Source organism: Copidosoma floridanum, unplaced genomic scaffold (genome assembly GCF_036245765.1).
Source record: "Copidosoma floridanum isolate Cflo_tuat_1 unplaced genomic scaffold, Cflo_Japanese_pri ptg000001l, whole genome shotgun sequence".
Lineage (NCBI taxonomy): Eukaryota > Metazoa > Arthropoda > Insecta > Hymenoptera > Encyrtidae > Copidosoma > Copidosoma floridanum.
Window position 1 is genome coordinate 24,128,220 of NW_028321878.1, and position 16,350 is coordinate 24,144,569.

At 26.8% G+C, this 16,350-nt stretch overlaps 1 non-coding gene across 1 annotated transcript; it reads right to left on the bottom strand.

Moving 5' to 3' along the window:
• Nucleotides 1–706: 706 nt before the first annotated feature.
• On the bottom strand, nt 707–779 carry TRNAA-GGC (transfer RNA alanine (anticodon GGC)). Its single transcript has one exon. It is a non-coding gene; the product is annotated as a tRNA-Ala (tRNA).
• Between the last annotated feature and the right edge of the window lie 15,571 nt (nt 780–16,350).

Below are 16,350 nucleotides of genomic sequence, written 5' to 3' on the forward strand. Positions count from 1 at the left end.
ATTTTAGAAAATATTTTTCTAAATCTTGACTTTTTTTCAATGATTCTTACTTTGTGAGAGTCAAAAGAGTGTCAAAATCTGTTTGAATGTAGGTGTATTGTGGATCTAGAACTACGTTTTTCATTCGATCTTACTCATGCAGACATTTTGTTGCCTTTCGTTCTGGCCAATATGAGAAACTCCACACTTACAGAATACGATATCAATAATAATTCTTTGCCCCTCTTTAGAATTCTGTCTTTGCCTTATCTCAAAATATCTTTTAATACAAGTGTTGGTAAAAATAGTATAAAGTCTGCGTGTGTAAAGTTTTTGTAGTTATACTTCTATAGGCACGTTTTGAGTGAGGGTAAATTAACGATTTTAGATGTTGACTTTGAGAAAAAGTGTGACAGAAGTATATTTTGCTGGGTTTCACTACACCACATGACATTACTACGCCACACATTTTAAATTTTATGAATTTCACATTCCTTTGTCTATTGACTAAGTCTAATAGAAAAAAAACAAACAAATAAATAAATAAACAGTTTCCGAAGAGATTTGAACCTTTAATCATATTAATACTTCTGTCAAATTATTATAGATTAACCTCTTTTCATCTTAATTGTGCTATGTAAACGTCGCGCTTATTTTTAGATTAAAACTCGCTAGAGTGCGAGAGACTCTGTCAATTAAAAATTACAAAACAGTGACATAAGTTATCCGCTTCGGCCAGGAGTTGAACCTGGGCCTCCTTCTTGCCGGGAAGGTGCGTTTACCAACTTCGCCACCGGAGCCTCGGCGAACACCCTTCTCCACTGCTCTGGTTAGGCATGTCTTTAGGTCGAACGCCGATATTATAGATATTGATGTTATAAATTGATGGGTAAGTATTATGTCAAATTATTATACATTGACCTCTTTCTATCCAAATTGTGCTATGTTAACGTCGTGCTTATTTTTAGAGTAAAACTTGCTGGAGTGCGAAAAACTATGTCAATCAAAAATTACAAAGCAGTGAAAGAAGTTATCCACTTTGTCCAGGAGTCGAACCTGGATTTATCCATATTAATACTTGTTAAAGCCTTTACTTACCCTGCTACGATCAGTCCCAACATAAAAAACTCGATTTCCATATTTTATGGTGTACTTCATATTTTATTTTGTTCGTAAATTTTTATTTAATGTATATTTTTTTATTCAGTTCAATCATAACTTGAACTATTTAATAATTGACTGAATAAGATAATTTTCGAAACACGTTTTCGAAAATATTTCAAAATTCGATAGGTTTATCTAAAAGTAATCTTTTGGAACCAAAAAATAAGGGGATTCCTACAAATCATATAAAAGCTCATTTAATAATACTTTTCATAAGGTTACATGTTAAATATCAATCTTTAAAAATGTAACATATGTAAAATAATGGCACAGTAAAATAAGCTGCAATTTTTATGGGTATTTTTGATGCTATTTTAATATACGTTTGCCGTTTGAATAATGTCTGTCAAAAAAATTTATGTGTGATGAACGCCCTGAAGGGAGATTGACTGGCATGTAATACTGCTTTATTGGAGAAAACTACACTGCAGGATGATTTTAATTGATTTTTCTTATAAAATTTTATTTTTGGTATTAAATATAAACTAGAAATAAGAGTGTGAGCGTATGCGATAATTGTGAGCGTGACGTTACATATGTAATTAGCGTTAGCAGTAGGAAGGTTTTCTAAAATACCAAAAGATTTGATGACAGCGCAGTCTTGTACTGGCCACTCTATATATTTTTTTTATTGTATTGTGCCGTGGTAAGTTGTTGATAATGGTTAACTCATTTAATATTAATTAAAATTATACTTAATAAACGTAGGTTCACCTATTCCTACTGGAATTGCACAACCTTTTTACACATTATTGTTTTATAGAAGGTATTTTTATACTAAAAATTATATAGTTTGTCATATAATTTTGTAGAAGTATATCGTTATACTGAGACACCAAAGCACTAACTGTCAACTAGTTTTTTGAAGTCTGTATAAGTAATGTGAAAAAAAGTTTAGTAAATAAGTTTTTTGTGATTAAATTATAAGAATTTACTCAATGGTTCAAGGTTTTTATACGGTTTGCCATTCTATAGAGCATACTCATCCTAACTTTAGTATACTTTTTGCTTCAAAACAAGGGTCAGCAAGTTTAAATGCTTTTTTAGTCATAAAAAAAATCATAACGCATCTATAAGCCATTTTATTATGTAAAAAGAAAAATATATTTACAAAAAGTAGATGGATTGCGATGTAAGTCAATTATACTGTCAGCATTATGAACTCTCGTAATCAAAGTATCTTAAAAAAAATGGTTTTTTGTTTTCTTGTTCAAGTGGAAACTTGATGAACGGATGAGTTATTAAAGAGTTTCAGCACCTGTTAAATATCATTATTATTTAAAAAATAGAGTGAAAAACCTCGAGTACTATTTCAGCAATCCACGGGTAGCAACAACCTTCCATAAGTATGCAATAAGGCTCAAAATATGCTTTTTGATTTAATGTAAAATAATAAGAATTAGTTTAAAATACCAAACCATTTAAAATTCACTTTTGTCAGTAGCCAAAAGGCTTACAGTAGAGTTTGCTGTTAATACAACTTCCAATAAGTTAAAAAAATAAGTTGGTATAAGGTATAACCAAATCAAACAGAACCAAGAAAAAACCAATAGTAACAATAAGTTTATAAAAATGCTGATAAACTTCAAATGTAGTCTTAATCTAATACGAAATTGTATTATGAATGGTTTTATTAGAAACATATAAAATACGAATCTGTAGCAAGCCTATAGCAAATAAACAATTAATCAAAAAGACCTTGGCTATCATTTTTACTCTTACATCCAAACACATTGATGCTCATTTCGCTACTAACGTGAATGCTTGCTAAATTGTATATATATACCTTGCTTTATGCAACTCTACAATCTTTAATTTTATCTTATTATTATGGCTAAGATAACCTGCAGATCTATTTGCAACAAGTAATTTAGGTCGATTGACGCCTCGTTTAGATCGTCCCAATTCACATGAAACACTTGCTGCTGCTGTCATCTAGCAATTTAAAAGTAAGGTGAGAATCATCTCACCTTTTCGCTAGTAAGGAAACTAAAAATTAAATTTTTTTACGTTAAGTACTATTGTGCATCCTTATAGGGTCATAATCATCATGCTCATCATCATCATCATCATCATAATCATTATTATCATCATCATCATCATCATCATCATCATCATTATCATCATCATCATCATCATCTTCATCATCATCATCATCATCATCATTATCATTATTATCTACATCGTCCTCTTCCTTATCCTCATCTTCATCATCATAATCTTGATCATCATCATCGTCAACATTATCAACATCATCATTATCATCATAATCATTAACACTATCATCAACATTATCATCATCATCATCCTCATCAATTTTATCACCATTAACAACATCAAAATCTTCACCGTTATCCTCATAATCATTATTATTATCATCATCATTACAACGACTATCTGCATCGTTGTCATTATCATCATCATCATCATTATTATCATCATCATTATCCTTATAAATATCTTCATTAATATTACCATCATCATCATAATAATCATCATCATCATCAGCATCATCATCAATATCGTTGTCATTATTATTATCAGCATCATCATCGTCATCATTATCTACATCATTTCCATCCTCATCCTTATCCTCATTATTATAACCCTCATCATAATTATCATCATCATTATTATCCTCATAATCATCATTCTCATCATCATTAACATTATCATTATTATCATTATCATCATTACTATTCACATTATCTTTATCATTGTCCTTATCAATATTTCCACCATTGTCGACATCATTATCTTCATCGTTATCCTCATAATGATTATCATTATCATCATTATTACCATGACTATTAACATCATTATCATCATTATCATTATACTTATAAATATCATTATCATTATGACCATCATCATCATCATCATTATCATCATCATCATCATCATCAGTATTATCATCAATATCATTTTCATAATCATTATCAGCATCATTATCATCATCATTATCATCATTATCATCCACATTATCTTTATCATTATCCTCATCAATATTCCCACCATTATCACCATCATTATCTTCATCGTTATCTTCATAATCATTATCATTATTATCATCATTACCATCACAATCTACATTATCACCATCATGATCATCCTTATCCTTATTAATATCATCATCATCATCGTTATCATTTCCGTCATTTTCATCATCGTCAACATTATCAACATCATCATAATCATCATCATTATCATTCTTATCATCATCATCATTAGCGTCATCATCATCATTATCATCATTACCATTATGATCATCATCATCGTTCTCATCATTATCATCTTCACCATTATAATCATTACTATCAACATCAATATCACTTTCATTATTATTATCATCATTATCGTCATCAAAATCATCATAATGGGTGTAATCGGCAATCGTCGCCAGCAGTTACATATGTACGACGTGACAACGTTGCGTGGTTGGGGGCGCTACTGTCGATTTACTGGTGATGTGATCCACAATCTCACCAGCAGTAAAGCAGACGACTTCCGTTTGCTTGCTCTTTTTCGTGACATTTTCCGACATTCTGTCGTCTGCTTTGCTTTGTTTACAATCAGAAAATGTCACGAAAAAGAGCTAGTAGACCGACGTCGTCTGCTTTACTGCTGGTGAGATTGCGGATCACATCACCAGTAAATCGACAGTAGTGCCCCCAACCACGCAACGTTGTCACGTCGTACATATGTAACTGCTGGCGGCGATTGCGGATTACACCCAATAATCATTCTCATCGTCATCATTATTATCGTCGTCATTATCCTCATGGATATCATTATCATTATCATCATCATTGTCATCATTCTCATTATTATTATACTGTTCATTATCATCATCATCTTTAGTATCATCATAATTATTTTATTATTATGATTACCATTCTCATTATCATTACCTTTCTCGTCATCATCATCCTTATTTTCATTATAATTGATATTATTACAATTATTATCTGAATTCTCATCATCATTATCCTTATTCACACTGTTATCATCCTCATTATCGGTATTATTATCATTTTTATCATTATTATTATTATACTTATGATCATCATCATCGTCATCATAACTATCTTTATCGTTATCATTACTATTATGATTGCCATTATCATCATGACTATTATCACAATTATCGTTATTTTCATGGTTATCATCATCGTCAACCACATCATTATTGTTATTATTGTCATCATTGACGTTATTATTATCATCATCATCATTATCGTTATCATCACCATCATCATCAGCATTATCATTTTCTTTATTATCATCATTATCATCATTATTACCATTATAAACATTATTGTTATCATCATTATCATTATCCTTTTTAATAATATCATCATTATTATTATGTTTGTCATCATCATCATTATTATAATCAGAGCGCGTGGTGGCTTAGTTGGCTAGGTCGTGGATTGGCACGCGGGAGACCGTGGTTTGATTCTTAGCCAGTGCGATATTGTCGGGCAAGTACCTTTGTGATTTTTCACATGTCCTTTTTCACCACGCAATGCTCCTCGGAGAGGGTTTAGGTGACCTTCTCGTAGCATAATTGCCTAACTTCTTCTATTCTCATCTCAGTAATGGGAGGCCTAGCATCCCTCTTTCCTTCCTTCTCCTAAGTGCTAAGTGCTTATAGCAGTGCCCTTATTAAAGGAGCCGGACGTAGAGCGCTATAATTAAAAAAAAAAAAAAAAAAAAAAAAAAAAAAAATTATAATTGTCATCTTCATTCTCATGATTATTATTTTCATACTCATCCTAATTATTATTATCCTTATCAGCAATATCATTATCATTAGCAGCATCATTGTTTTTATTATCCTTATCCTAATTATTAACATTATAATCGTTATCATTATGGACATTGTCATCATCATTATCAATGTCATCATCATTATTAGCATCATCATCACCATTATTATCGACATCATTATCATTCTCATAATCATCATCATCGTTGTCAGAATAATCATTTATTTTACCATCATCACTCCATTATTACCATTTTTACCCTTTTTATCATCATAATGATTATCATTATTATTATTATCATTATCATTTTTACTATCATCATCATCGTCATCGTCATCATCTTCATTATCATCATTATTATCATTATCGTCATCATCATGATCATCAGTATGTGACATGGCAAAAGTTGTCTGTGACAGGGTTATGACTAGCCTAGGGGGGAAGAGTTTGTGCCGAGGCAAGAATTTGCTTTTCAATTTTGTTCGCCACACCACAGTCGACACCCCTGCTCTGAAGCTAAATAACTATGCTAATGTATATCCGTAGCTATTTCCGTGTGCTTTGTTGTAGCGAATTTTTCCCAAGGAGAAAAAAGGACAAGATGCAAACAGCCAATGGATCAAGGTAGTGTAAATAGTGCATTTGGTGATTTCTGTAAGTGCCGTGGCTGCGACAAGAATGAGAGAGATCGTTGGGAAAGTAGGGACGGAGTAGTTAGGTCAAAAGATAACTAGTTGACCTACCAAGTAAAGAGTTGGGGACTGACGCGATTGATGAATTCAGTGGGTGTGAGATCACTGAGCGCAAAGTGTAGAAGAGAGAACGTGGAGCTAGAGGGCAGGGAATAAGCGAGTATTGAGTGTGTGTGAGAGAGAGAGAGAGAGAGAGAGCGAGTGGGAGAGTAAGGAAGAAGAAAGACCTGGAAAAATAAGCCTGTTCCCAACCCATCTGACCCTGCACGGTGGCCATCTTGAGACGAAGCAGTCTTCCGTGACGACCCGAGCCGAGCCCGAGGAGAGAGGTGTACGGGATAGCAGGTGAGAGAGGCCCAGGTATCATACAGCGTTGACTTTCCGGACTGCGACTCTTGACGCTCATGGTGGACTTGTCTTACAGTAAGAAAACACGGGATACGCCAAGGTACAGTGAGCAACTCCCCTTTTCAGATAGATCTAGTAAAAAAAAGATGAAAGCGCAAATCATCAAGTAGAGGCGTGAAAGAGTTAATTGTTACGGTATTTCCTCTGCAACAATAAGTTGCTGTAGAAACGAGAAAATACACGTAATAAGCATTATCATCTTTTATATTTTCATCCTTATTATTAAAATTCTTATCTTTATGATTATCGACAATATCATCATTATAATCATCATTATCATTATTAATAGCATCATCGCCACCGTAATTATCACAATCATTATCCTCAAAATCATCATTATCATCCTTCTCATGATAATTATTTGAATCACCATCATCATCTTCATTTAACATTTTTATCATTATTATCATTATAAATATTGTTATCATCAGTGTCATTATCATTATCATTGTCAACATCATCATCAACATAATCATAATCTCTTTTTATTGATATAATTATCATCATTATTATCATCATTATAATTGTTATCAACATCATCGTGATTAATTAACATCTTTATCATGAGTTTTCTTATTTTTGAAATCATTATTTTTACTATAATTATCATTCTTTTTATCACTATCATCATCATCATTATAACCATTATCGACACCATTACCATCATCATCATCGTTATCATCATTGTCTACATTTTCAATATCATTATTAACATTTTTATTATAATCAGCCACAGTATCATCAACATCGTCATCATCATTATTATCATACTAATCATTATCATTATTATTATCATCATCAGTATCATCATCAGTATCATCATCACCATCAGTATCATCATCATCATCATTATTATCATTGTCATAATTATCATAATCATGATCATTATCTTAATAATGCTCATTATTTTCATATTCGTCAATTTTATCCTCTTTCTTATCATTATCAACATCATTACCATTATTGTTAATATAAACATCATTACATTATCATTATCAGCATCATCATTAACACATTATTATCATTACTATCATTAATTTATTATAATTATCATTTTTATCATTATCATAATTATTATTATCAACGTCATCATTATCATCACCAACCTTATTATCATCATCATCGTCATTCTTATTACCATCATCATCATCATCATCATAATTATCATCGACATCATCATTATTATTATCATTATAATCATTGATAATTTAAGAATCGTCAATCTTGTCATTGTCCTCATAAATATTACCATTGTTATCATTATTAATATTATTAACATATTTAACATTATTATTATGATTATCATCACCTTTAGCACTATTATCATCATTATCATTAGCATTACTACTGTTCAGTTATGTACCTGAATATTTGCCGACAAACCTTTTCTTAATTTAAATTGCGTCACGTTCGTTATTCTTATATAAAAGTTATAGTAATTTTCCGATTATACGCCTTTATCATCGCGTAAATTTGCAATGCCCAAGAGACCGTTTTACCTTTACTCTTGTATCTTTCTTTATCAATGTACTAGAAGTTTCTACTTTAACTTTTGTCTCTATAAATATTGCTCTGCGAGCATAGTAAGTTAGTTAGCGCACCGCGGTGGCAGAGAAAGCTTCTCTCTGCTTGCCTTTACTTAAGCACATTTTTATAATTTAAGCACTGTAAATATATTGTATAAATTTTTATTGCACATTTGCGTTACATTTATGTTTTGCCGTAAACCACTTCCACCTCTACATGACTGAACTGGATTGGGAGCAGCATAAAACCCCTTCCCTCGTGAGCAACTATCATCATCATTATTATCATCATCATCAGCATCATCATCATTATCGACATCCTTATTAACATAATAGTTATCATTATTATCATTGTCATCAACATCATCACCACCATCATCGTTGTCATCATCATCATCATTACCATGATCATCATCCTCATCTTATTAATATTCATTATTATTTTTTATTGTTATTTTATTATTGATATTATCATCATTGTAATTATTATTATCATCTTCTTTCTTTTTATGATCATTTTCATTTTTATTCTCATCATTATCTTTTTCATCAGCACCATTATCATCAATTTTTTCATCATGATCATTAAGATTATAAACTTTATCATTATTATCATGATTATTAACACTATACTCATCATTATCTTTATCATCAGTTTTATTATTATCATCACCACAATTATAATCTTTCTTATCATTATCCTTATTTTTATCATCATCATTTTCATCTTCAGCCTTATAAAAGTTATTCTCATCATTAATAATATTATCATCTTTATATTATCATCATCAACATTATTCTCATCATCATTACTATCAACATCATCATCATCGTCATTAGGATCATTCTTATTATTGTTATTCTCATATTGGTTATTTTTGCTAGTATCATCATTATCATTATTAGTATTATCGTTATCAACGTCATCTACATTATTATCATCATTATCTTTATCATTATGATCAACATTATCATCATCATTTCCATCATCATCATCATCATCATAATTATTAATAATATTATTGTTGTCATTATTATCATCATTATCGATATCATTATTATCATTATTATCTCTATCATCGTTAATCTTATCCTTGTCTTAGGATTATAAACATCATTATTATCATTATTAGTATCATTATCATCATTAACATCATCGTCATGAAGATCATCATTATTATCATCATTATCTGCACCATCTTCGTCATTATCTTATTTATCATATTAGTTATTATTATTATTATTATAATCGTCATCATAATCATTATTATTATCTTTATCAACATCAATATCATCGTTATCATTATCCTCTAAATCATTATCATAATTATTACCAACGTTATCTACATTATCATAATCCACATTTTCTTTCATTTTATTGTCATCTTTACATTATCCTAATCATTTATAACATTATCATCGTAATCATCACTGTTATTGTCATTATAATTATCGTCATTATTATCATTATTATCATAACAAATATTATTATTATCGTTATTATTATTATTATAAAATCTATTATTACCTATATCCCTATTTTCCTTGTTCATATTCTTATGATTATCATTCTTATTATCATTATCATCATCGTCACTTTTAACCGTATAATTGTTATCGTCATAAATATTATCACCTTTCTTTCCTACATCATTACCATTATTTTTTTTCTCCTTCTCTTAATCATCATTACTTTTATTATTATTACTATCAACATCGTCGTCATGATCACCATAATCATAATTATTATTATTATTACTATTATTATCTAAATTATCGTAATCCTTATTTTTATCCTTATTTTTACCGTGCTTATTCTTATTTTAATCTCCATTATTATTATTATTATTATGATCATCATCATCGTATTCGTCATTATTGTCGTCATTGTTATTTTTATTCTTATTTTAATCATAATCAACATAATTTTTCTCAAAATCTTCCTTATTTTAATCATCAATATCATCATCCCTATTATGACCTTTCTCATCAGTATTACCATCCTGATTTTAATTATTAGTATCCTTATTATATTTGTTATTTTCATCATTATCTCCATCATATTCTCATACTTAATATTATTATTATTGTTGTTATCATTATAATTTTAAGCATCATTATTTTTATCGTTAAAATTACTATCGTGATTATTAACTTGATGATAATCATTAAAATTTTTATCCTTGTGGTCATTATTCTTATCATAATTATCATTATTATCACCATCATGATTATTATAATCTTTATCATTATTATCATCATCATTATCATTTTTATCCTCAACATTATCATCCTGATTATTAACATTATTTTAATCATCATAATCATCATTAATATCATCATCATCATTACCATTATCATCATCATAATTCTTATCTTTATCATTATCATCATTACCATCATCTTTATTATCATTGTTATCATACTTATTTTTATCATACTTATCCTTATCTTCATTATTATTATCATCGTAAGATTTTATTATAAGATCTATCAAATAATCTTATTATTATAAACATTATAACTATTTACATAACATCGTCACCATTCTGATCTTTGTTTTTTATTTTAATTATCATTATTAACATTAGCAGTATCATCAGCATCATCATATTTATTATTATCATTATGTTTATTATTATTACCGTCATCATAATTATTATTTTTATTATTACCATTATTATTGACATTATTCTTATTCTTATCTTCTTCAATATTATGATAATTATCATCTTTACTATTATCATCATAATCATCATCATCATCATCATCCGTATCCTCATCATCATAATTCTCATCCTTAGCCTTATTGTTATCATCCTCGTTATAGTAATAATCATTATCGCTATCATTATTATCATCACAATCATCGATATTATTATTATCGTCATTATTATTATCATTATTGTTGTTATTATTTTTTACATTACCAACATTATCTACATTTTTGATTTTCTCATTCGCATCCTCAACATTATTATCCTTATCATCATCACTATCAAGGTCATTATTATCCTTATAATTGTTATAATGATCGTTATCATTACCGTCATGACCTACATAATAATGATTACTATCTGTATCGCCATCCTAATTATCATTATCATTTTCATTTGCATTATCATTAACACCGTAGATATCGTTATCTCCATCAGTATCGTTTTTTAAATTATCATAACTTTCATTATTATAACCATCATAATTATTATTATTATTATTATTATTATTATTATTAATATTATTTTTATCATTATCATCATCACTATCATCATTATCATTAACATTATTATCATCATCATTATTTTTATTCCCCTTATTATTATCATTCATATAATCATCCTTATTTTGATTACTTTTATCTTTATCCCCATTATTATTATCCTCATCGGCGCTTTAATAATTATCATCATTACCATTATCATCATTAATATTTTTATCGTTAATACTACAATTATTATCATTATTATGTTTATCATCATTATCATTGTCCTTATTATCATTATTAACAAGATTATCATCACAAGTATCATTTTCATCACCTTTATCACCAATATAATCATCGTCATTATCATCCCTTACGTCATTATTACACGCATCTTATCCTTAATATTATTATCATTATTATTAACATCATTATCTTCATTTTTATTATAACATTTGTCATCTTTATTCTTACTACTATTATTTCTATTATTATCATCATAATCATCATTATCATTACTGTCATTATCATTGATATTATCATCATCATCAACATTATTATTTTTATCGTTATCAACATCATTATTATATTCATCTTTATGATTATCACTATTATTATCATTATATTTGATATTTCTATTTTTATCTTTATGCTAAGTCTTATTATCCTTATAATCATAATCATCATTATTATCTTTGTTACGGTCATCATCATAATAATCATTATTTTGATTAAATTTATTGTTATTACTATTCAAGTCATTGTCATTATCACTATTATTATTATTACCACTATTATCACTATTATCATCATGATTATTTTTATTTTTATCCATATTCTTGTTATGCTTATCATCATCATGAATATTATTATCATCATTATTCTTATCATGTTTATCATAATCATTATTATCATTTTTATTTCCTACATCGTCATTATCATCGTTATTATTATCAATATTATTTTTTTATCATCAGCATCATTAAAATCATCATCATCATCATCATAACTTTTATCAATTTTATTATTTTTGTCACCATCATGATCTTCATTATTTTTATTAATATCCTTATTACCATAATAAACATAATCTTAATTCTCATTATTATCATGCTTATTATATTTGTGATTATTATTATTTCCACCATTATAATTGAGATCATTATTTTTATCCTTATTTTTATTAATATTATTCACATTTTAATTAATATTATTATTATTAGAATCATTTGCATCACTATCATTATTCACATCATTATTCTCAGCCTCAGCATTGAAATTATCATCATTTTTACTATTTTTTTATCGTCATTATAATCATCGTCATTGTCATAATTACCCTTATCATTATCATCATCTTTGTTATTACTCTTATCGACATTATCATTATTATTATTATTATTATCATCATTAGCATCATCACGTTTATTATTGTTATCATCATTGTCATTATTATCATGATTATTTTCATCATAATCATTTATATATTCATCATTATCATCATCTTCATCATAATCATTATCCTTATAATTTTTATTATCATCATCATTAGTATTATTATTATCATTATTATTATCATTGTTATCATTATCATCATTATTATCATAAGCGTCATTTTCGTTTTCATTATGGTTATTATAATTATCATTATAACTATCAACACTGTTATTATTATAATCATTTTCATTATTATTATCAACATCATCATTACCATAATCATTCTCATTATTATAATCTTAATGATTAATACTATCATTCTCATTTAAATCTTTGTTAACTTTTTCATCTTGATTATCATGATTATTGATATTATTATAATTTTCTCTATTGTCATTATCCTGATCTTCATCCTTCTTATTATTCTTTTCATTATCATTATTATCATCGTCATTGTTATCCTAATAATTTTAATTATCATTATCATTATCACCATTTTAATCTACATCGTTATTATTATTATTATCCTTATCCTCATTTAAATCATTGTTATCATCATCGCCATCATTATCATCAGTATTATCCTTATCATTATTAATATCGTTTTTTTATCATTATCATTTGCGAAATCATATCTACATCATTAGTTTTTATATAACTGTCATTTTTATCATTATTAATATCTTCATCATTAATAGCATTATCCTTATTATCATAACAATGATCATTATAATTGTCATCATTATTATTTTTCTTATAATCGTCATTATCATTATCGTTATAACCATAAAACTCTTTATTATTTTTCTAATTTTCATTATTATTAATAGTATTCTTTGTATTATCATTATAATTATCATCATAATTACTATCATAACCATTATTATTTCCATTTTTATCATCATTTTGACTATCATTATCATCGTGATTATAATTAACGTCATTATCATTATTAGCTTTATTATAATTATTATCTTTATCATTATTTTTATTATCATTATCATCATTATCATTGTCTTTATCATTAGCCTTATTGTTATTGTCTTCATTATCATTATACAAATCATTATCTTAATCATCATTATTATTACAATTATCGTCATCATCATCATCATCATCGTTATTATTATTATTATAATCATGAGCATTATTATTATCATTATCATCATCGTCATTAACATTACCATCACAATTATCATTATTATCATTATTAATATTATTATTATTATTATTATGATTATCATCATCATTATAATTATCATCATCATCATCGTCATTGTCATTTTTGTCTTTATCACTATCATCATCATTATCATCATCATCATTATCATCATTACTTTTATCATCATAATCATCATCCTAATCATTATTACCTTTTTAATTAACCTTATTATCTTTATTATTATAATTATTTTTAACTTTACAACCATTTTTATCGTCGTCATTAGCATCCTTGACATCGTCATCAAAATTGTTATCATCGTCATTAATATCTTTATTACTTTTATAATCATCACCAATATGATTATTATCGTCGTTATAAACATTATTCTCATCATTATTATTATGATCATTATTATCACCCTTATTATCATTATTATCATTATCATTATAATTATCATCATTATTATTGTTATCCTCATCGTCATGATCATTATTATCATTATCATTACTTTTAACATCATTATCATTATAACTGTTGTCATAGTTATCATTATCATTATCATCACCTTCATTATTATTATCATTATAATAATCTTTTTTAGTATCATTATCATCATCATCGTCAATGTCAGCATCATCATCATCATTATCATTATTATCGTTATCCACATCTTTAATACTTTTACTATCACAATCATCATGTTTATAATTATCGCTCATATCTTTATCATCATCTTTAGTTTTATTTTTATAGATACTAACATTATCATCATCAATGTTTTTATTATTATCCTTGTTTTCATTTTTTTAATTTTCAACTTAAATATCATTATCCTCATCAGCATTATGACTATCGTTATCATGGTTATCATCACTATTATCAATATATTTATCATAACTATTATTATAATTGCCATTATTATGTTTATTATAATCATTATTATCTTTATTGTCAACATCAGCATCATTTATATCCTTATTATTATTACTATTATCTTTGTTATCATAATTTTCGTCGTTATAATCATCTTAATCATTGTCATCACAATTGATATTATCGTCATTATTATCTTTATCTTCTTTTATTATCACCATCATCATTATCATTGTCATTATCACTATCATCATCATCGTCATTATCATCATTGTCCTCATTATTATTGTTATTATTATCATCATTATTATCATTATTATTTTTATTAACATTATTCTTATCATTCTTATCATCATCATTGTTATCCTTATCTTTATAATTTTTTTATTATTATTATTGTTATAATCATAAACATTATTATTATTATGAATATTATCATTATTCAAACTTCTATTATGATTATTATCATTAATATTTTTATCATCATTATCATTTTATTATTTTTATTATTATCACCCTTACTAATATCATCATTATTATTGTTATGGTCATATATATTATAACTTATGTTATTATAATAATTATTATTATTATGATCATCATCATTATCATCATCATATTCATTATTAACAATATTATCATTATTATTATCATCATTAATATTATTATCCTTGTCTCTTTCGACATAATTGTCATCGTTATCATCATCATCGTTATCATTATCATTATGATCATCATCATTCTCATCATTGATATAATTATTATTACCATTATTATGTTCGTTACTATTATCTTTATCACTTTCTTTATTATCAACGTCATAATCATTATTATTGTTATTATTATTATTATTATTATTATTATTTTTATTATTATGTATATCATTTTCGTCGTTATCATTATCACTAACATTATCATTATTATTATAATTATTATCATTATGATTATTACTATCATCATTATCATATCATTATTATCATCATTATTATTATTACTATCATCGTCCTTATCATTTTTATTATCTTTGTAGTCATTTTCATAATTCTTAATATAACCATTGTCATTATCATCATTATTATCTGCATTATTATCATCATTGTCATAGTTGTCATCATCATCAACATCATTATAA